Raw genomic sequence first — 22,673 nt, forward strand, 5'->3', positions numbered from 1 at the left:
TTCTCTGTCACCATGACTTCACTGGAAGTGCAGTGGAAACTCTCACGACTCACGCCGCACTTCTGCCGATGGAGCAGGAGCAGCTCCGGGTAAATTCCCACGTGTGTGAGGACCAGATTAACAGATGCTTTTACATATTTCTGGAAGTACTGCAGATGAGAAATCTTAATGGAAAAGCAACACTACCAGACACAACCACCAGGGGCTGCCTATTCATTGCACTTGGAGGCGAGGGAAAGTTTCAAAGTTTCAGATTTAAGAATTTGGCATGGCTTGTGAACTTCGTCAGGATCAGCATTCAGATGGGAATTTCCTTGGAATATCAGCTACAAACGATTTACATCTGTTAATTTGCCTCTACTTAGTCATGCTGCTTTTTAAAGCAATCTTGTCTTTCTGCTGTAGCAGGGAATGCTGATACCAGTGAGAGAACAATTGGAAGAATCTTAAACAGATGCAGCGACAGGGCTGTTATTTACCCAACTTATATTAAAGTAACGACAAGTCTGTGAATTGTTATGAGTTTTACTCTAATTCCCAGATCTTTGATATTTTCAACATGATTAATCAATGAGTTGCCACAACATTTACAGAAATGTTTTTATCAGTCTCTGGTTCTGTGTTTAACTTCTCTTTCTGTCTGTCCCTCTCCCGCCTCTTTCACTGGTGACTCTCCTCTTTGATGTCTGTCTCTCTTCTCTTCCATTCCTGTTTCATTTCCCATTTTATAACTGTGATATTTCCAGAGATCACACAGCACACACAGCTTTTAAGATGGAAGAACATTCCAGAAGTCTCCTTGTGAGGTTACCTGGTCTCTTTATTATAAACAGCACTGGCTGCAGTAACACAGGAACCCACAATGTGGAGCTACAGACATTACACTTCTCCCTCCTAAATGAAGAAGTTATTATAACAAACAATCATCATACATAACTTGCATGGTTATACATAACAAAGGATATGGACTTATTTTGCCATATTTATAAATCAAGCTTAACCACTTGTTTCCTGTTTTGAAGGGGATACCTTCGCTCTCGAACAGAACCTTCCAAACATGGTGTCGAATTTAAACTCATTCGAGACTGATCCCGAGGAAATTTTTCCTCCCAGGGAAGCTCTTGATTTCCATTTGAACTCTCTCTAACCTCAGACTGTTTGTCTGCCTGACTCGGACTCAGACTTAAATTCTGACTTTCTCTTGGATTTCTTTCCAGTATATTGGATGTACTACTACATATGATATACTACTGGTGTATCAAAACTACAACAAAATAATTGAATCATTCCCACCTTCAACTTCTTTCATGTCTCTAGGTAAAATATGATCAATATGAACAAACCTAACCTGTCCATGATCAAACTGTAGTATATGTAGGCACCCTTAGTAATGATTCCACGAGGCAGGGTTAGATACTTAAACTTTGTAGACCTGTAGTCCTTTATTTTAGCTCCTGAGTGAGGACAACAAACTGTGAGTTCCTTTTTATACTGGATTACCTGCAGTGTGCAGGTAACCCTTAGGTCTCCAGCTGGAGGGTATTGGCCTCATGCTCCTGGTGTTGGCCCTGATGGCCAGGGGTTATAGGGCTGGTCTGGTGCAGGTTACCATTGGTGGTGGCTGGGCTGCCCATTGACCACTGTCCCTGTAGTGGGTCTGCTCCCACTGGCTGTGTGTGTCCTGCAAGGGGCATCACATTCGTTCCAAAGGTCCAGGCTACATGGTCAGGTAGCCTGCTGGACCTGGGGGTCTCCCACAGGGGGATTCCATTGGCATCAGCATGGTCCCTGTAGGACCCAATGTCCTTTGGCAGTGTCCTACCGGTATACATGACACCTTGGCTCTGATCACACATAGTCAAGCCTGCATTATACATTCTAGCATTTGCATCCCTTTTGGGTGTCCTGGTTTCAACAGACATTATTACATTAGGCATTTCACATTGTCTATCATTATTGATAAGCATAATAAACTTGTTGTTAACCGTACTGACACCTGCATTCATCTCATTAGTCACATTAGTTAAACCAGCATCACAATTCATAGTTACATTGCATACATTTTCATACTTGCACCCTTTAATTACATCTTTTGCTTTAAAGTCTGTGTACCCAAATAGTTAAAACTTCCCCTTTAAATTTTTTTGGTTACCGATCTCCTTTAAGGGAGCCTTCAAATCCGATTGGTCGCCCGGTGTCACGTGATGCTCCTCCGATACTCCTCCTGGTATGGCCGTGGCCATTTTGATTTTTGGTTTTTCTTTTTGTGCTGTGGCAGCCATTTTCTGGCTTTCCTACAAGTAGGCTGTGATGCTCTTTCCTTCCACAGGTTCAACCCTGGACATCGGGAATCCATTTCTTTCGACGCCATTCACCTTTTGGAGTGCTGTTCCATCCCAGAAAGTGGAGTTTGGATCCTCGGTCTCGGAGATTTCACCGGGGTGTTGTGGGCAGTCGAGCTGGACAGTGGAACCTCCGCATGCTGCAATGGATCCATGCTCGAGGTCGATTGCCGGAGCCCAGAGGCTTGGGAGCAGCTTCACTTGGACAGGATGCCATTGTGGTCGATTGGCGGGATTCATCCAAAGTTCTTCAAAGGTTGCTTGGCTCATCGCAGACTGGCTCGCCCCTGTGTCGCTCTCCATTGAAACTGGGACTCCGTCGATATCTACTTTCATCGTCCATGGAGAACTTTCGGTGGAGCAGGTATGAGTTCCATACTCTTCTTCCAGGGGTTGAACAACTTCACCTTCATCTGTGTCGGAGCCCCGGTGATCAGCCAACTCATCAGAGACGTGGTGAGTAAAGCTTTTTCTGCACATCCTTTGAAGGTGCCTTTTCTATTTGCATGCATAGTCTTAGTAGCGGCACTGGTGGGCCCTGTGGTTTCCTCCACAGCGCCAGTACGGGGCTAGTCGGTTTGCCCCATGTGGCGGACTCAGGGTTGCTAGATTCGGGGCAACGTTTCTGTCCTTAGAAGTATCAATGTGGTGCATTGCTCTCATCGGTTTAGAGTCCCTTAGTGCTTATTTAGGTGGTCGCCAAAGTCGCACGGTGTCCTTGAGTGTTCCAATCTTTCTACAAAAGAGTCCCAATCTTCCCCATTGGTAAATTGCAGAAAGATGCTGAGATTCGACATGCTGAGCTTGTGGTTCGTGACCTCATATTCCCGACGCCAGTTGTAGTATATGTAGGCACCCTTAGTAATGACTCCACGAGACAAGGTATGATACGTAAACTGTGTAGACCTGTAGTCCTTTATTTGCAGCTCCTGAGTGAGGACAACAAGCTGTGAGTTCCTTTTAGGTCTCCAGCAGCAGCACCGTCTGGTGTACAGGTAAGGTGTGTACAGTGTAAGGGTACATTCAATGTTGCATAACATTGTTACAGACATCACACAGTAAACAGGCATTCATACACAACACAAACATCTTGACCAAATATGTGCGAGGACCACATATCTTCACCACACTTCCTAGTAACCACTTTAACCATTTATGGTGATGGTTCTTCACTCTCACCTTCTGATTTAATTTCACACTTCTCTCTTTTACTCTACCTCTATCATGATTCTCTTTCTGTCTTAATTGTGTCTCTTCTACAGACTGTGCCAAGTTTGGTTTTAACACGAGAATCTGGTTCATGGCTGTCGTTTGAGAAACAACTCTGTTCTACCAGTAGTTGTGTGAGGAGTATTACGATACATAATTAGAAGATTAGCCAAATTGTGGTCCAATGACAACTGTCATTTCTTTGGATTTGGAGCCAACATCTGTTTGATGAGAGCATGTTTTACAATTTGTACAGTGCGCTCTGCTGCAATATTTGAAGTAGGGTGGTACGGTGGAACCTTGGTATGTTTCACACCATTTTTGCTCGTGAACTGTGCAAATTCTTCTGTACAAAATTGTGGTCCATTATCAGAAACAATTTCTTCTGGGAGACCAAATGAAGAAAATAATCTTCGCAAAATGTCTAATGTTTTACTTGTTATTTTCCACATTGGAAACCCCTCGACCCACTTCAAATGGCTATCAATCACAATGAACAATTGTTGTCCTTCTAGCTCAGCAAAACCGATATGTAGCCTTTGCCACACCCTGGGAGGCCATTTCCATGGCTGTAATGGCACTGATGGTGGTTGCTTGCTTACCGATTGACATGTCGTACACTGACTGACGATGTACTCTATATCTTTATCAAGACATGGCCACCATAAGTAACTACATGCAAAACACTTGGTCAATCACATTCCTAAGTGCTGGTCATGGAGGTCTCCTAATAATTTAGACCTGAATTTATTTGGTATAACCACTCTTGCACTCCACATGATACAATCTTTATTGACTGATAATTCATTCCTACAAATGAAGAATGGATGAATATATTTGTCTGTTACCAGGTTTGGCCATCCATTTACAATATAATCATACACCTTTGACATAACTGCATCATGTTTGGTTGCTCTACCAATCTCCTTAGCTGTGACTGGCAGTTCATCAATGTATGAAAAATAGAACACTTCTTCCCTATCGGGTGTAACTTGTGATGGGGAAGGCAATCTAGTCATAGCATCAGCATTACTGTGATCAGCTGATCATCTGTATTCAATATCATATGTAAATGCTGACAAAATCAAAGCTCGTCTCTGCATTCGGGCTGCAGCTAATGTTGGAACTGGGGACTTTGGATGGAGGATTGCTGTTAGGGGCTTATGGTCCATAACGATGGTAAACTTACGACCATACAAGTATTTGTGGAACTACTTGACCCCAAAAATTAATGCCAAATCTTCCTTTTCGATTTGCACATAATTACACTCACTGGCATTGAGAGTACGAGAAGCAAAAGCAATTGGTCTCTCCTCCCCACTACGTAATACATGAGAAATCACTGCCCTAGCTCCATACGGAGAGGCGTCACATGCTAGCTTGATCTCCTTAGATGCGTCATAGTGAACTAACATGATGCTTTCCAGCAATTTGCTTTTACACTCCTTGAATGCATTCTTCTGATCACTTCCAATGAACCTGTTTTTTCAATAGTTCATTCAGTGGATGTAATACTGTAGCCAAATTTGGTAGGAACTTCCTATAATAGTTCAAAAGACCCAAAAATGATCAAAGTTCAGTGACATTCTTGGGAGTGGGTGCATTTCTGATTGCATCCAGCTTTCCCTTGGTTGGATGTAAACCATCTTTGTCTACTATGTACCCTAAGTACTCCACTGAGTTTTGAAATAACTCACACTTGCAAGCAGACACTCATAGTTTGTGCTTCTCGAGCTGTTTGAGGACTTCATTCAATATGTTATTATGAATGTGCCTATTTGGTGCTGAAATTAATATGTCATCTAAATAACATACTACCCTTTCAATACCTTGCGACATCTGGTTCATCACACCTTGGAATATGGCAGAGGCGGAAGGCACTCCAAATGGTAGCCTATTAAAGTGACATGGGCCTAGATGAGTATTTATAGTCAAGCATGACTTGGACTCCTCATCTAGTTCAAGCTGTAAGTAGGCATTTGTAAGATCCAACTTTGAGAAGATCTGACCACCTGTCAGTGTTGTGAACAAATCTTCTACATTTGGCAATGTATTGGGGACATTACCCTCTAGAACCTGGTTTACGTTACCACACAATCTTACCTTACCATCAGACTTAGGTACAACAACAATGGGTGTAGCCCAATTACATTGATCTATCTTAGAAATAATAGTCTCAGTCTCTAGTCTTTTGAGTTCTTGCTCAACTTTTTCCTTGAGTGCATATGATACGGAACGTGGCTTGTAGTAAACTGATCTAGCATCCTTCTGTACCCTGACACTCGCCTTGAAGCCTTGGATCGGACTGCCTGTTTCACAGAACGCCTTTGGATAATTCTTGATGACATCATCCTTTGACGCAAATCTCGTTTCAATACAGAAAAATCTTATTCCAATCCAGCTTCAGTGATCCCAACCAATTTCTTCCTAGTAAGGCAGGTGTGTCTCCTGCCACTACTATTAGAGACAAGCTCTGAACTTAATCCTTGTATTTCACCGGTACGGTGATACGACCTACCACAGGAATGTTCTCTCCCGAGTAGCCTCGCAGCTCTATCTTGTATTTCTCCAATGGGAAATCACACAATTTGTCGAGGTGTAGCGATTCCAGTACTACACTCATGGATGCACCAGTGTCGATTTCCATGGGTATCTTGATTCCTGCAACTTCTATGTGGATTATGATACTTTTCGAATCACTGTCAGTTACCCTTGTGCTCCTGATGACGTTTAGCTCTAACATCTCCTCGTCCTATTGTTTTTCTTCCATGCTATGTAGTCTCTGGGGATTTCTACTCATAGCTTTGAAAGCTGGTTTACCCTTCAGTCGGCATGCCTTCACAAGATGCCCAGTTTTCCTGCAGAAGAAACACTCTGCCTTCACATATGGACAACTTTGAGCAATGTGTTGTCCCTGGCACCAATAGTAGGACTTCAATGCTCTTTTACCATTTCCAGTTTCTGAGACTTTGGGGCCCAACCGCCTTTTACTGTTAACTTACAGGTGATTTACCTCGGTTGTCTGATGACTGAAATATATGAAATTCTCGGGAATATTGGTCGGCCATGCTCATTGACATAGCTGTCTGACAAGCTAAATCAAAAGTCAAATTAGGCGTTGTCAATAACTTTCTTCTGATCGCATCATTTTTCATCCTGCAAACAAAGTAGTCACACAATGCTCGGTCCTGAAAGTCTCCAAAATTACAGTGAATAGATAGCGTTTTTAATGCTACAATGCTCACTGATATTTTCTTTGGCCTTCTGATTTCGTATTCCGATAACTTTCAGCAATTTCCAAGGGCACGGGGCTGTAGTGCTGCTCTAACTTAGTTAGAATCTGCTTCAATGTTGTGTCCTTTGCTTTGTCAGGCACCAGCAAATTTATCAGGGTTTCATATACCTCAGGCCCTGCTCCAGTTAAGAAAATCGCCCTTTTTCGTTCCAACACCGCCCGGTTCTGGTTTTCATTATTGGGGACTTCGATTATATTATTTGCAGTGAAAAGCATTTCTAACCGATCCACATACGCTCTGAAACTTTCATGGTCGCGTTGAAACTCCCCCAAATGCCCTATTACCCCCATAGGCACTGCCATCTGGACTCTGGCAGTTCAAACAAGTGTGCTTGTAATTTACCTCAGATTTGTAGCTGTTAATCAAAACAAAGAAGCTTTCAAAGTCTCTCTGTTGGCTGGCTGAATCTTCCACCAACAAAAAAATGTCAGCTTTGTTTTATCCATTTAATCCCATCGTCGTCGCCATTGTGATATTTCCAGAGAGCACACAGCTTTTAAGATGGAAGAACATTCCAGAAGTCTCCTTGTGAGGGGACCTGGTCTCTTTATTGTAAATAGCACTGGCTGCAGTAACACAGGAGTCCACAGTGTGGAGCTACAGACATTACAATAACACACAAGTTTGTTTTGTATTTATTTTTATATATATCTATAAATATATAATGAAGCCACTTTGCAGTTTGTCACACAGTACTTGCAGAGGTATACACCTGTACACTGGGAGGTCAATACATGTTGGGGATTGTAAGCTGTTTGGATGGGATGAAGACAATTTGGCAAAGGTATCTGAGTTTGGCTGGGTCAGGGGTTATTGAGGGTCTTGGGTTATCAGTAGTAAAAGACACAGGTCTCGCAGCACTCGGTTTTAGCCAGTGTGGTGAGTGTAGATGAGGTTGCCCCGTAGTTCCAAGAACCTGCAATGTAAGTATCCCTTCAAGGCCAGGAATTTAGAATCTAGAAACCGAAGTCGGTGACTTTAGCATAATGAGCATCCACCCCAACTGTACTGTAGGATTCTGAACACAAACGGCTGCTGCCAGTCAAGGCCGGATTAAGGGCCCGATGGGCCTGGGCCAAACTGATCCAAATGGGCCTATAGTTATGTTTGTTCATGGTCATTACATTACGTATATGATTCTGATTCTGAGTATGAAAACATAGGCCAGTATATTCAACAATGAAAGCATATATTCTGTATCAAGTGGGTGTATATTCTGGGTCTGGTAACATTGCAATACTAGATGCCTATACATATATGCAAATTTCTCTCAGCCTATTTGGGAGGCCTTATATTTTTTCCTATATTTAATTGGTGGGCCTATGTTCTTTGGTGGGCCTGGGGCTGCAGCCCCACCTGCCCCCTGGCTAATCCGCCCCTGCTGCCAGTTACTGCACTCCTTGTATCAAGTACATTTAAAGTTGATCTTCCATAGTGTTGCATATAGGCAGTCAAGACCAAATGTAGTATTCAGTCAAACAGCATTAGAGGATGGAGGGATAACTGGCCCAAAGAGGGCATGGAGGAGAGAGGAGGGGTAGGGGATGAAGCAGAAGGAGAGTGGGATGGAGGAGAGCAGACTAAGGAGTGAGGAAGGAGGAGAGGTGGAGAGGAATGAGGAGAGAAGGACTGTATCAGGCAACAGGGAGGATAGTGGAGATAGAGATGATGAGCAGAGAAGAGGAGGAAGGTGGGGGATGGAGATGGTGTGATGGAGATGAGAAGAGAAGGGAGGGGAGAGGCAGGGGTGTGAGGAGGCTATGGGAGATGTTTGGACAGTTAGTTGAGGGGCAGGAGTGGAAGTGGGTCTGGACTAAAGATGATTTTCCTGCTCAGTAGGGAGTTATAGTGGGAGCCAGTCAACCTCTCCTTCCACTGGAGGTGGGGTGTAAATGTGGGCCAGAGGTAATTCCCTGCTCAGTGGCAAGACATTTGATTATAATCGTTGATACTGTCTTTACTTAACTATACCAACATGGCTGCTGGCACAAAAGGTTAGGCTGTTGCACAATGACACTCGGTGGCCAGATTCAGACAGTTTGTGGGACAATGACACAGTATACTATGTGGTACCAGTTGTTTTAATAGCTAAGGTAATGTGACATATAACTGAGAAACTTTATCACAGCATCACCTGCATCTGCAGTTAAATCTTGGCACTTGTGCAATTCATCTTCCCATTGATGTGGCAAGACTTTTACATGCCTTTTAAAATGAAATGTTGTAGGCCACTCAACTATTTCAGTATGTAATCGATATATATCAACTCAATTAGTTCTTGCTGTGAAGCCTCCATCGTATTTGTGAATGGGGCGTTGAGTCGTTCTATGTTCCATGGTCTGTTCTGGGTGACCAAAGTCGCACACTGGAGAGTTCTTAATTCTCCGTTTGTGCATCAAGTCTCTGCATCTTCCATGGTTTGTGCGGATGCAGTTTAGGGTTGCCTATAAGCTCCATGGAAGATCGAAGCCAGGGATCTTCTGTGTCGGGTCTTTCACGAGGTGTTTATTTGTGACTTCTTGTGAACTCCATCCGGCTTTCCAAGCATCATCAGGGTTGAAGTCGCATTAACGAAGATTAAGCGCGTGGGTCCAAAAGGGCCTGAGCGATGGTGGTGAGGGACAACGTTGAGATCTTGATGTTTTATCAAAGCCTCCTTGATAAAGAGCAACATCCCCACCGACACCTGGGAATCCCTGACCAAAGACCACCCTAAGCGGAGAAAGAGCATCCGGGAGGGCGCTGAGCACCTCAAGTCTCGTCGCCGAGAGCATGCAAAAATCAAGCGCAGACAGCGGAAGGAGCGTGCGGCAAACCAGGCTCCCCACCCAGCCTTTCCTTCAACCACTGTCTGTCCCACCTGTGACAGAGACTGTAATTCCCATATTGGACTGTTCAGTCACCCGAGAACTCACTTTTAGAGTGGAAGCAAGTCTTCCTCGATTTCAAGGGACTGCCTATGATGATGGATGGGGAGACATTCGTACTGAATGCAGTGACTGTAACACCCAAGGTTTAGTGTCCATCAGCTTAAGTTGAATAAAATCATTTGCAAGTTAGGCATTTCTAAATTCATCAGAATCACAGTTAGCATTAAGATCAGCTGGAAATGTTGTTGAAACAAATGGGGCTAGAACCTCCACTTTTGTGGTTATCGCTCCAAAATAGGCGATATTTCCAGCATGGGCAATAAAAAAGGATTTCCAGATCGCCGGCTTCTCGCCCATTCTCAAAGCACCTCGTCTCCATTTTTGAAAATGGGCGTTACCGTGAGCGATATAAAATGGGCAGTAGAGTTAAATTTTTTTGACCTTCTGCCGTAAAGTGTGGCCGTCCTTAGCAACAGCATGGGAATGTTCGATTCCCGCGATTCAGGAGGCCAAGGGTCATCATGACATGTGCAGAAGAGGAGACAGAGAGACTGAAGGTGTGTATGGGTGTGGTGTGACTGCTTTGGGAGGAAGGAGGGAGACTTTAGAGCTTCACAGCAAGTAGGCAAACAAAAAGTAGCTGTTAGCAGCCACATATTTGCCTGAATTTGGCCTATAATGGAGAGAGAGGAGGAGGCATAACAGCATGATGTGATGATTCCTCCAGAACCAGAAGCAGAACCAGGGGTCACAGTCTAAGGATAAGGGGTAAGCCATTTAGGGCCGAGATGAGGAGAAACTTCTTCACTCAGAGAATTGTGAACCTTTGGAATTCTCTACCACAGAAAGTTGTTGAAGCCAGTTCGTTAGATATATTCAAAAGCGAGTTAAATGTGGCCCTTACGGCTAAAGGGATCAAGGGGTATGGAGAGAAAGCAGGAATGGGGTACTGAAGTTGCATGATCAGCCATGATCGTATTGAATGGTGGTGCAGGCTCGAAGGGCCAAATGATCTACTCCTGCACCTATTTTTTATGTTTCTATGTTTCTATGCTGTGGAGACTGACGCTGGAGAGAGCAGTGAGGTGGGAGGGGAGCACATTGAAGGGCGCAAAACAGCCAGGATGTTCTCGGACGAGGCAAATGCCTCCCTCCTGCAGGAGGTCGAATCACGCTGGGGTGATTTGACACAGGGAGGGCATTGGAAGCCCACCCCAAAGGCATACCAGAGGATATGGACCGAGATAGGAGAGGTAGTCTCATTGGTGAACAACAAGGTTCGCGAGGGCACCCCATGCCGCAAACGATGGAACGACCTTGTAGGATCCACAAGAGCAAGTATTACATTAATTTACATGTATTTATATCATTTGCTTTGTAACAGTCATGAGTGACTATCATCGGATGTGAGGTCTTTCACTTTTACCAGGAATGTTTCACTCAAAGCCTGCGGTCACGGTGTACGTCTTCAGGTAAAGAATGATAATTTTCATAATAATCATGATTACTTCTGTCGGTTATGTGTTGTATCAGTCTCTGTGACAGTACCTAGCAATGATATCACGCAATGATCTCATGCCATGTCGCCCTGTCACCTTTTACAGAAGAAGCTATCGACGATGAGGTCTGTGCAGAGGCGAATGGGTGGGGGGGGGCCACCAGTCCCCAGCAACATCACAGAGATGGAGGAGCGGGTGCTCACACTCGTGGTGAAGCACACCCGGACAGCCACGGTCGCACCTGCAGACCCTGAAGTGATGCCACGTGAGTAAAGCTTACGCCATTGCGTGATGTAAAGTCAGTAGATGCCACATCCACTCATATCCGAACAATCATATATGACAGATGATTTCTAAAATCGTCATAGAAATAATGATGGCCTAATGAAAATCATTGCAATGCACAATGTGTTGATGGTCATGAAATGTGATGTCTGTGATGATTTTGAGAGCGGTGGTGCTTTTGTTGTGCATATGCTGTGTGTAGCGCTGGACTCACATTGTGACCCTAGTACCCCCTTCTCCTCTAATCACCTCATTTGTGTTTTTCAGCTCAGCCAGCAGCGCAGCCACAGGCAAGGCCACAGAGGCCAGAGGTGGGGACGCGGGGCCCGACTCTCCGGACGATCCTACATCTGGTGCTGAGGAGCTTCAATTCTCATCCGTCAGTTCGCTAAGTCTGTTCTCCACGGATGAGAGCGCGGACTTCAAGGAACCTGCATCACCACGCTCCAGAAGCGATTCCACCCCAAGGCCATCTAGTGGTCCTCCGGTCATTCCCGCCTCCACTCTGGAGGTACCGGCCCCAAGCACCTTGCCACAGGGCACCCCATTTGTCCCCAGGACGGCGCTGACCCCGCGGAGGCCTCGTGGACGCGGCAGGTCTGTTCCATGAGTGCCACGTGACAGCGGAAAGTTGTCCAGGAGCGCTGTAGACATTTGTGACCAGCTCATCAAAGCATTGGGGGGCATCTCCCGACAGTTGGCCACCATGACCGAGTACATTCCGCAGATGGCGGAGGCCCCGGATGTGACCACTGCCTCCCAGTGGTCCCGGAGCATGGTACTCCACCCCTAGGTTCCGCACCCCCACTGCGAACAAGAGATGAGAGCAAGGACCAAGATCCTGCTTCTGCATCAGAGAATGTTGTCCCTTTGGCACCCCCCCACTCCTGTACCCGTGCAACGACCGAATCTGCCTTCATCCCCCCCAATGAGGCACCGCCTGAGGAGCTCCTCGGCCGGTGCCATGGAGCGAGGAGGGGAAGGGGTAGAGGTGGGGAGAAGAAGGAAAGGGAGGAAGGAAAGTGAGGTGCATGTCCGCAGGTGATGGCTGTGTTATATCTCCATCTGGGTGTATGCAATTTGTTGTAATGTATGGGGGGAGGGGACCACCATCCTGCTTTGCCTTTGTATTCTGTGTTGCTGGACATGTTGAACATTTGATTGATGTCAATGGTGGAAAAAGTGGGGTGTGGGCGGGGGTTGCCTGTTCTACTTTTGATTTCAGACCAATGTTGGTATAAAATTTTTGTTATTGAAATAACCTTGTTGCGCATTGTCTCAGATAGCTGGACCATTACACACTGATGATTCCTGAACATGAAAGGGTTAAATACAACTTAACATCAATCAACGTAAACTTTAACTGGCACCAAAGTGATGGGCACCATTGATGTCTGAGCTGCACACACACATCAGAATGTCAGCGCTGTCACTCACATCAACGCTCTTTCAGGCAAATCGTTCAGATATCAGCTCCTCACGTAAGAATGCGATGTTAAAAATGCCAGCCACACCGCTGGCGTTCGTTCAGAACAGTTCCACTTTTTGTGGGTGGTTTTTTGGGCGAGCGATATTGTGGGCGATATGTGCGCGAAGTGGTGAAAGTGAGGGTGGGCGATCTCCTGGGCGTTAGTTTCGCCAGATGTGCTCTTTACGACAAAAAAAGTGGGCGGGCAGTATTATTGAATCTCGGCGTAAATTCCGTGTGGAAAGTAACGCTGGGCGATATTATGGCCATTGATTTTGCCCATTCTGATGATTCTGCCCCCAAAAAATGGACGAGCGGTAATATTTTTTCCCGCCGTTAAGCACATGGGGAAAGTAACGCTCAGCGATAGGTTTCCTAAAAATGCCCATCAGTTTCCATTTTGTGCCAAAATGGGCGCTATCTGGACGTTATATGTCACTTCAGCAGTAAAATGGGCGTTAAGTGGGCGATAAGCATGCAAAAGAAAGTGGCGGTTCTAGCCCATGGTCAGTTACTTGTATCTCCTGCCGTCCAGGGGTTTGGTGAAGATTTTCTCAGGTTCCTGTTGCTGTGTGGACCATACTCCTGCTCTGCATTTTCTGTTTGGCAAGTACATTTAGATCCATGCAACTTCCTAATGAAATGAAACGGATTCCATTTTAGATTTCCAATTGCCTTTCTCACAGCTCGTGTGATTGAATGTAATTTACTGGAGTGTTTTGTTACATTGGACTCTTCTGGAAGCTCCCTGTAGAACTGATCTACATTACCATAGCAACATTATGCAGCAGTACAGTGCTATCACAATATACCATAGTGGTGACTCAAGCGAATTGGCTTTCTACACATGATTAACAACTCTTTACACTTTGAACAGCCCTATTTCTTCAGTAAACATGCAGTTGTTTGCAATGTAAATGATTAAATTTATACCTTTCACTTTGATAACAGATGGTCTTTCTATCTAATGGATTTGTATTTCATTGGGATAATTGTTGATATGCTACACCTCTGCTATGCAGCTATCAACAACAACTTTCATTTATATAGCGCCTGTAACATAATAAAACATCCCAAGGTGCTTCACAGGAGCGTTATCAAACAAGATTTGACACCGATACCACATAAGGAGGTATTAAGACAGGTGACAAAAGGGTTGGGGGCCAAATTTGAAGTGACTATTTGCATAAACATTTTCATGTCTTTCTGCGCTAGTTTGCGGTCGGACCCGCCCCTCTGCGCATGCACAGTACCCCACAGCGCAGTGCGACATGCGGCCATGCTTTGTTCCGTTCCTCAAATCAAGGCCTCGGAGAAGCTTGGATCAAAAGGGCAGAGAGAGAGACTGGGGGAGAGAGAGAGGATCGGAGGGAGAGAGAGAGAGAGAGGCTGAGGAGAGAGAGGGGGAGAGAGAGACTGGGGAGAGAGAGAGGATTGGAGAGAGAGAGAGACTGGGGAGAGAGAGACTGGGGGAGAGAGAGAAGGGGAGAGAGAGAGAGAGAATTGGAGGGAGAGAGAGACCTGGGAGAGAGAGAGGATCGGAGGGAGAGAGAGAGAGAGAGAGAGAGAGAGAATGGGGAGAGAGGGGGAGAGAGAGACTGGGGGAGAGAGAGAGACTGAGGGAGAGAGAGAGGATTGGAGGGAGAGAGAGACTGGGGAGAGAGAGAGGATCGGAGGGAGAGAGACGGGAGAGAGAGAGAGAGGATTGGAGGGAGAGAGAGACTGGGGAGAGAGAGAGGATCGGAGGAAGAGAGAGAGACTGGGAGGGGAGAGAGAGAGAGACTGGGGAGAGAGAGGGGGGGGAGAGAGAGAGAACCCAGGGAGAGAGAGAGAGAGAGTGAGAGAGACTGGGGAGAGAGAGGGGAGAAGAGAGAGAGAACTAGGGGAGAGAGAGAGAGAGAGAGAGACTGGGGAGAGATAGAGACTGGGGAGAGAGAGAATGGGAAGACTGGGGAGAGAGAGAGATTGGGAGAGAGAGAGAGAGATGGGAGATAGAGAGGATTGGAGGGAGGGAGAGAGAGAGAGGCGGGAGATAGAGAGGATCGGAGGGAGAGAGAGAATGAGAGACTGGGGAGAGAGAGGAGTAGATCGGGGGGAGAGAGAGACTGGGGAGATGGAGGAGCGAGAGGGGAAGTCGGAGGGTGGGAGAAAGGGGGAGATAGGAGGGAGGGAGAAAAAGGGGGAGATTGGAGGGAGAGAGAGGGGGGAGATTGGGAGTGGAAGAAAGAGGGGGAGATCAGAGGGAGGGAGTGAGGGGGAGATCAGGGGGGGAGGAGAGGGGGAGATCGGGGGGTGGGGGGGGAGAGGGTAAGATCGGGGTGGGTATTAAAGAGTGCAGAGAGCACAGTGTGGATGGTGAAAGAAGGTGATCCAGTTTTAAAGTTGGGGGGTTGGGGGGTGCAATTGAGAGTGAGAATGTGCTCTAGATGGTAAGACTGGATGGAATCCGTAAGTCACGACACTGTCACTATTCACTTCATACCCAATAAATCTATGAACAATCGGTGACCAACACACAATGCCCCCTCTATGGCGGGTGGGAGAGAAGGTCGGGAACTTGTTGGGGGGAGAATGTCATGAATCCATAGGGGTGGAACTTGGGCAGGAGAAGATGGTCAGGAACCCAGTGGTGGGAGGTGGGAGCTGGTGGTGGATGAAGGTCAGGAACTTGGATGGTGGGGGAAGGTCAGGCACTTGGGCAGGTGAAGAAGATCATGGAACTGGGGTGTGGGGGCAGAAACTTCTTTGAGGGGTGGGAGAAGAGCTTAACCTGTGAGAGTGAGTCCTGCCTGTTCCAAGTGAGCTCTGTTCTGTCTGGAGTCGGCAGTCAGAATGGTTCGAATTACACTTTGCAAAGAGAAACTGCTGAATGTGTCTTATCCTCCAAGGGGACCAATCAGCAATCATGACTTATCATCAAGGGGGGCCCAATCAGAGCTTTAGGTGTTACAAATAAACGCATCTGGAGAAATTGGCCTCAGTTGCGCCTCCCATTAGCACCTGCGATGGTGATAATGGGGCGCTAAGGGTTTACTGACCGGGCTCGGTGAAATTACAATGGCCGGGAACTTCCATGGTGGGTTGGCGCTGAAACTTACCGCCTCGATCTCCTGCGACCCGGGGATTGTAATGTTACCCAGTGCGCAGCGTCCCGTTATAGTCCCAGATGTAAAATTCGCTTCCGCCCCCTGCTGCATCGCAGGGCGTCAACAACAGAAGTTGCAGGAGGTGTTGTCACCTTGGCTGATCACTTGGGGAGCGCTAATTAAAGGCAGCGGTGGTCAGGTAGCGCAACATTTAATAATATCCCCAGTGCTGGATTATTTTTTTTTCCAGCCCGCGGTTGATCAGCCCTGCACTCTCTTGGAGTGCTTGAGGCTGCTACGCACATATCGCAGGTGCCGTCAATGACCATTCCCAGCCATAGCCTTCAATGATTGCAGCATTGGCCCTTCCCTTTAAGGGAGAGAAGGAGCCTGTAAAACCGACAGCTCTACCGATACTGCCCCTCTCACTCCCTTTAGCGCTCTAAAGGAAGTGGTAGCGCTTGATTTAGTGTTCCACTTCCCTCTTGGAGCACTATGCCGGAAGTTCCCGTTGGAATCAATCGCGTAGCATCCGGCTATACTTTTGCACTCTCGCGAAAGTTATTGCCCCAAATGGGGTGGTACACTATTTCTAGCCTGTAGGTTTTAAGGAGCATCTTAAAGGAGGGGAGAGAGGTAGAGAGGTGGTGAGCTTCAGGGAAGGAATTCCCTCTCACGCAATCTCTCCAATCCTCTCTCTCTCTCTTTCTCTCTCTCTCTCTCTCTCTCCCCTTAGGGACTTAGCAGCTGAAGGCACAGCCACCAAAGGTGGAGCAATAAAAATCGGGGATACACAAGAGGCCAGAAATGGAGGAGTGCAGAGATCTCATTCAGTTGTAGGGCTGGAGGATGTGACAGAGGTAAGGTGGGGCGAGGCCATGGAGGGATTTGACAACAAGAATGATCATTTTAAAATTGGGGCATTGCCAGACCAGGAGCTGATGTAGGTCAGCGAGCACAGGGGTGATGGGTGAGCAGGACTCGGGGCGAATTGGGATACAGACAGTAGAGTTTTGTATGAGTTCAAGTTTATGGAGGGTGCAATGTTGGAGGCCGGACAGGAGACCATTGGAATAGTCGAGTCAAGAGGTAACAAAGGCCTGGATGAGGGTTTCAGCAGATAAGCTAAGGCAGGGAGATGTTACAGAGGTGGCAGAAGAGGTCTTGGTGATAGAAAGGATAAGAACATAAGAAATAGGAGCAGGAATAGAGTAGGCCATTTGGCCCCTCGAGCCTGCTCCGCCATTAAGTAAAATCATGGCTGATCTTCAACCTTAATTCCACTTTCCTGCACTATCCCCATATCCCTTGATCCCTTAATATCAAAAATCTATCAATCTCTGTCTTAAATATACTCAACGACTGAGCCTCCACAGCCCTCTGGAATAAGCAATTCCAAAGATTCATCACCCTCTGAGTGAAGAAATTTCTCCTCCTCAATCCGAAATGGGGTCCTAGGTTCAGCTCTGAGTCCAGTAGGATGCAGGGTTGTGAATGGCCTGATTCCAGAACAGCCAGTGGCCAGGGAAAGGAATGGAGTCCGTGGTTGGGAAGAGAGTTTATGGCAGGGACCGAAGCCAATGGCTTCGGTCATCCCAATATTTAATTGCCTACTTTCTGCTTGCCTGTTTAGAAAGATAGAAATAATTTAGAAGGCTGCAATCCAGTTGATATATTCTGATGGAACCCCATACACATGAACAATCCACGGGCAGGTCCTAAATGTCACCTTCACTCTGAGAATTAGATTACAGTCTTGAAGTCACTCTCTATCTTTTTCAAATTTATCTATGTGCTGTGTGTAACATGTCACCGTTCCGTGAGAGGCTATTAAATCTGGCTGTATAAAAACAGTATCACATGTCATTCTTCTACAAATTGACTATAATAAACAATTTGGTCACACTGATCTGTGGAAAGCTCGATCTCACAGAAACCTTGGGAAAGACAACTCCTTTTGGAATATCTTCCATCTCAAAATGACTCCAGCCATCCTTTTATTTCTGACTGTATAAATCAGCCTAAAAAGAACACTTGTAACCGAACAAACACCTTAATATACATAATACAAGAAGACATTAATAAACTTGTCAAATGGGTGTGTAAGCGGCAAATTAATTTCAATATGGATAAGTGTGAGGTGGTATTTTTTGGTAGGAGGAATAAGAAGGCCACATATACCTTGGAAAATAAAAGTCTAAATGGGGTAGAGCAGCAGAGGGATCTTGGGGTACAGATTCACAAATCATTAAACATAGCGACACAGGTTAATAAGGCCATTAAAAAGCAAACAAAACACTAGGGTTCATTTCCAAATGGATAGAATTGAAAAGCAGAGAATTCAAATTAAACTTGTATAGAGTCTTAGTTAGAACACACTTGGAGCACTGTGAATCCTTCGGGTCTCCATATTATAAGAAGAATATAGAGGCACTGGAGAAAGTATAAAAACGATTTACCAGGATGATGCCAGAACTGAGAGGTTATACCTATCAGGAAAGATTGAAAGATTAAACAGGCTGGGGGTCTTTTCTTTAGAAACGAGAACCCTGAGAGGGGTGAACTGTTAGAGGGCTTTAAAGTTATGAAATAGTTTGATAGGGTAGATGTAGAAAAGATGTTTCGCTTTGTGAGGGAGACCAAAACTTGGGGCCATAAATATAAGATAGTCTAAATCCAATAGGGAATTCAGGAGTAATATCTTTCCCTAGAGTGTGGTTAGAATGTGGAACTTGCTACCACAAGGAGTAGCTGAGGTGAATAATTCACTCGACAATAAATTTTACATAGTATTTCCTGTATCATATTCCATATCCCTGTAGTACTGTTTCTTTCCACAGGTTTACAGAAGTCTTGGTGGCCTGGAACTTACTCTCTCTCCATCCTTACCTCCAGCTTCATTTTCAACCGACAGTCTTCTATCCGTGATTTTCCCTTACAATGTTACTCAGTCACAAATACTGGATCTCTTTCAGTTTGTTTTAATCACTTTCGAGGTTTGGAGAGAATGTCCAAGCTTTTCTCCTCCCGCCATTGGCCTTGGGGTTTTTGATGTGGATTTTCAACTCTTGCAAGTTTACATGGCTGTTGCTGAGTGGGGTTGTTGCTGAAGGCATCATGACTACCTTGCATAAGCTAAATGGACCAGCTGGTCTTTTCTTGTCCCACATTTCCGCATGTTCATATGCTGAAGACACTGCTTTCTGAGGTTATTGTGGTATTATAGGTATTATAGGATTACATGGGATATACAGCACAGAAACAGGCTATTTGGCTCAACCAGTCCGTGCCGGCATTTATGCTCCACGCGAGCCTCCTCCCGTCTTTCCTTATCTAAATCTATCAGCATAACCCTCTATTCCCTTCTCTCTCAAATACTTGTTTAGCCTCCCCTTAAATGCTGGTTGCTTCAACCACTCCTTATGGTAGCGAGTTGCACATTCTCACCACTCTTTGGATAAAGAGGTTTCTTCTGAATTCCCTATTGGATTTCTTGCTGATTGCCTTATATTGATGCTCTTCCCACCAGTGGAAACATTCTCTCTGTATCCACTCTATCAAAACCTTTCATAATTTTAAGGATCTCTATTAGGTCACCCCTCAGCCTTCTTTTTTCAAGAGAAAAGAGACCCAGCCTGTTCATCCTTTCCTGTATTAATTGGATTGCTCCTGTAGTTGTAAGATGTCCTTGGCTGGAGACCTGTCTCACAGATCATTCAAAGTATTTGGAACTGATCAGTAGGTCCATTCAAATACAAGCATCTTGTGGGGGCTGTCTACCGTACTTTTATTTGGCAGCTATAAATGTAGTTCAGATATATATTTTTTAGGCCTGGATTTTCCAGCAGAAAAGGTGAGAATTCAGGGTGGTAGAAAGATAGAAAGATAGAAAATAGGTGCAGGAGTAGGCCATTCGGCCCTTCGAGCCTGCACCGCCATTCAATGACTTCATGGCTGAACATGCAACTTCAGTACCCCATTCCTGCTTTCTCACCATACCCCTTGATCCCCCTAGTAGTAAGGACTACATCTAACTCCTTTTTGAATATATTTAGTGAATTGGCCTCAACAACTTTCTGTGGTAGAGAATTCCACAGGTTCACCACTCTCTGGGTGAAGAAGTTTCTCCTCATCTCGGTCCTAAATGGCTTACCCCTTATCCTTAGACTGTGACCCCTGGTTCTGGACTTCCCCAACATTGGGAACATTCTTCCTGCATCTAACCTGTCTAAACCCATCAGAATTTTAAACATTTCTATGAGGTCCCCTCTCACTCTTCTGAACTCCAGTGAATACAAGCCCAGTTGATCCAGTCTTTCTTGATATGTCAGTCCCGCCATCCCGGGAATCAGTCTGGTAAAGCCAACCATCGCATGCCTGCCGCAATCTCAATTTCTCTCTCCCTACCCCTGACTGGATGGCCACCCTTTCTCCACCCATCGCATGTAAATTATGGCAGGGAGGCAGGGCCTTTGGCTGCTAATTTCTCCAACCCCAGGATCCGCGAGATGAAGAATTGCGATCGTCTCTGGGCTCATTGGCTTGGATTCTGTGCTAGGAATAACAGTGAGGTTATCACCATTATTATGGAGTAAATCGGACAGCAACGCCTGGCATCCACACACGCGTAGTTAAATGCGGAAATCCGGAAGTTGCTGTCCGAGTTAGCCTGCTCTTCCACAAGCTTTTCGACACTGGTACCTCGCCAATAGATTCGGTACTAAAATACGTGAAGGGCGTGAAGTTGCGGTACTTACCCACTAAATCCGCCAGAAAATGTTGTGGCTGGTACATTCTGGGATAAGTGAATTTTTTCCGATATGATAAGCATTGTTTTCTCGTATCTGTTTTGGGTGCGTGGACTCTTCTATTCACAGTTTTGCGCATGCGCGAAACTTAACATTGCAAAAGCCGGTCCTGGGCGACAGCAGAGAGCTGCATGGCGGTTACTGCCAGACAACCTCTATGGCTCTGAAAATTTAATTTTACAAGTATAGAGCCTCATTCCTTCAGGATGTAATTATTGTTGGTAATTTAAAAAAAAATTGAAAATTCATTTTTTTAAAACTTTTTCTTTCTATCGCTTGGCCGAAATTGCCCCTTCCTTTAAGGCCTGTTACCACCGGAAATCAGCGGCTACACTGCGGGGTGCAATGGCCGCGAGTTTTCGTGCAATGGCCCCCATTTTGAAAATTCCGCTCCTGTGGTAACCCAGCGGTGACCCGCTCCCTCCACTACCGCTCTGTTGCTGCCGATCGGTCTTAAGTGTGTCATCAGAGCGCGCACCGCCAATGTTCCCCCCCCCCCTGCCCAGAACGCAAAATTCCACACTGAAAATCTTCCTGCCACTGCCCGGTGCCACCAACAGTTTTTTCTGTTGGTGCACTGTGCTTAAAATAGCGGTGCAGCATTAAAGGGGCTGACCCACTACCGCGGCCGCCATCTTATTTTTTTTCTTGGCCGACTGCCAGGTCTGGCCGACAATTATGCCCTTGGGTTCGGCTGGATGGCAGCCTGGCACCCCCTCTTGGGTGCCAGACCGCTGGCCCGGCCGAAACCCTCCCTGGTGGCCCAGTGGATCGAACGTAAACAATCGCAGAGGCTCTCCCCTTTAAGTGAAGGGGAGAGGCATGGTGACACGCCAGTGTGATGATGTCATCGGTGCTACGCGGATGAGGACAGCGGTGGACACTCCACCCGCTACCCCCCCCCCCCCCCCCCACTTCCGCCCCTCTACTTACCGAACTTCCGCTCACCGCCACACCTCCACCTTCATTATGACTGACTTCCGGGCCGCTCAAAAAAAAAGCCAAAGAGCGCAATTTCGCACAGGAGGCCACCACATCTACCGCCACGTTAAAAACAGTTGCAACATGGTAGGTGCGACCCGTTTTCGGCAGGGAGAGCAATTTCTGCCCCTGTGTGTCTCAGTGAGGATTCTTCAATCTGATTGGCTGAGGAGACACGCTGTTGCTTTCCCTGCTGACACACACCACAGATCTCCTGTGGAGGGCACCGCGCTGAAAAGGATCTCTGAATACCGTAAGTTGCCGCTCGAAAGCCAGCGAGAAGTCTGTGGGGAGCTGTAAGCGCAATGAACAGCAAACGTTCCTTCATTGCTGACAGCAAAATCCCCACCATCGTTTGAAGTCCATTATTATGCAATAGATATTTCAGATGTGTTTTATAAAAATGTAATTCTTGAACCAAAATAATGTAATGTCATTATTTCATTAAGCAAGCTATGTATCTTTGGCATGTCCAATATGCTATAAGTTCATAGTTTACAATAAGTGAAAAGAGAAAAGAAACTGTGAATGCTGGAAATGCACAGCAGATCTATTAACATCTGAAAGAGAAACAAATGGGTCCGTGTTTCAGATAAAAACCCTTCATCAGAACGGGAAACAGGAAGATAGGAAATCTTTATCCAGGACTAAACAAAACCAAGATGGGGCAGGGGCCTGGGGAGGTAGTGGGGGAGACCAATGGATAAAAGGGTAGATTTTAAACTCATTTACTTATAGAAAATGAAACTTATAGAAGTCAGCATCCTTAACCTATCTACCTAACTCTCCTAATGGCAATTATTTACACACACAACCATAAACCTCCCTC

Source organism: Pristiophorus japonicus, chromosome 15 (genome assembly GCF_044704955.1).
Source record: "Pristiophorus japonicus isolate sPriJap1 chromosome 15, sPriJap1.hap1, whole genome shotgun sequence".
In the NCBI taxonomy this organism is placed as follows: Eukaryota; Metazoa; Chordata; class Chondrichthyes; family Pristiophoridae; genus Pristiophorus; species Pristiophorus japonicus.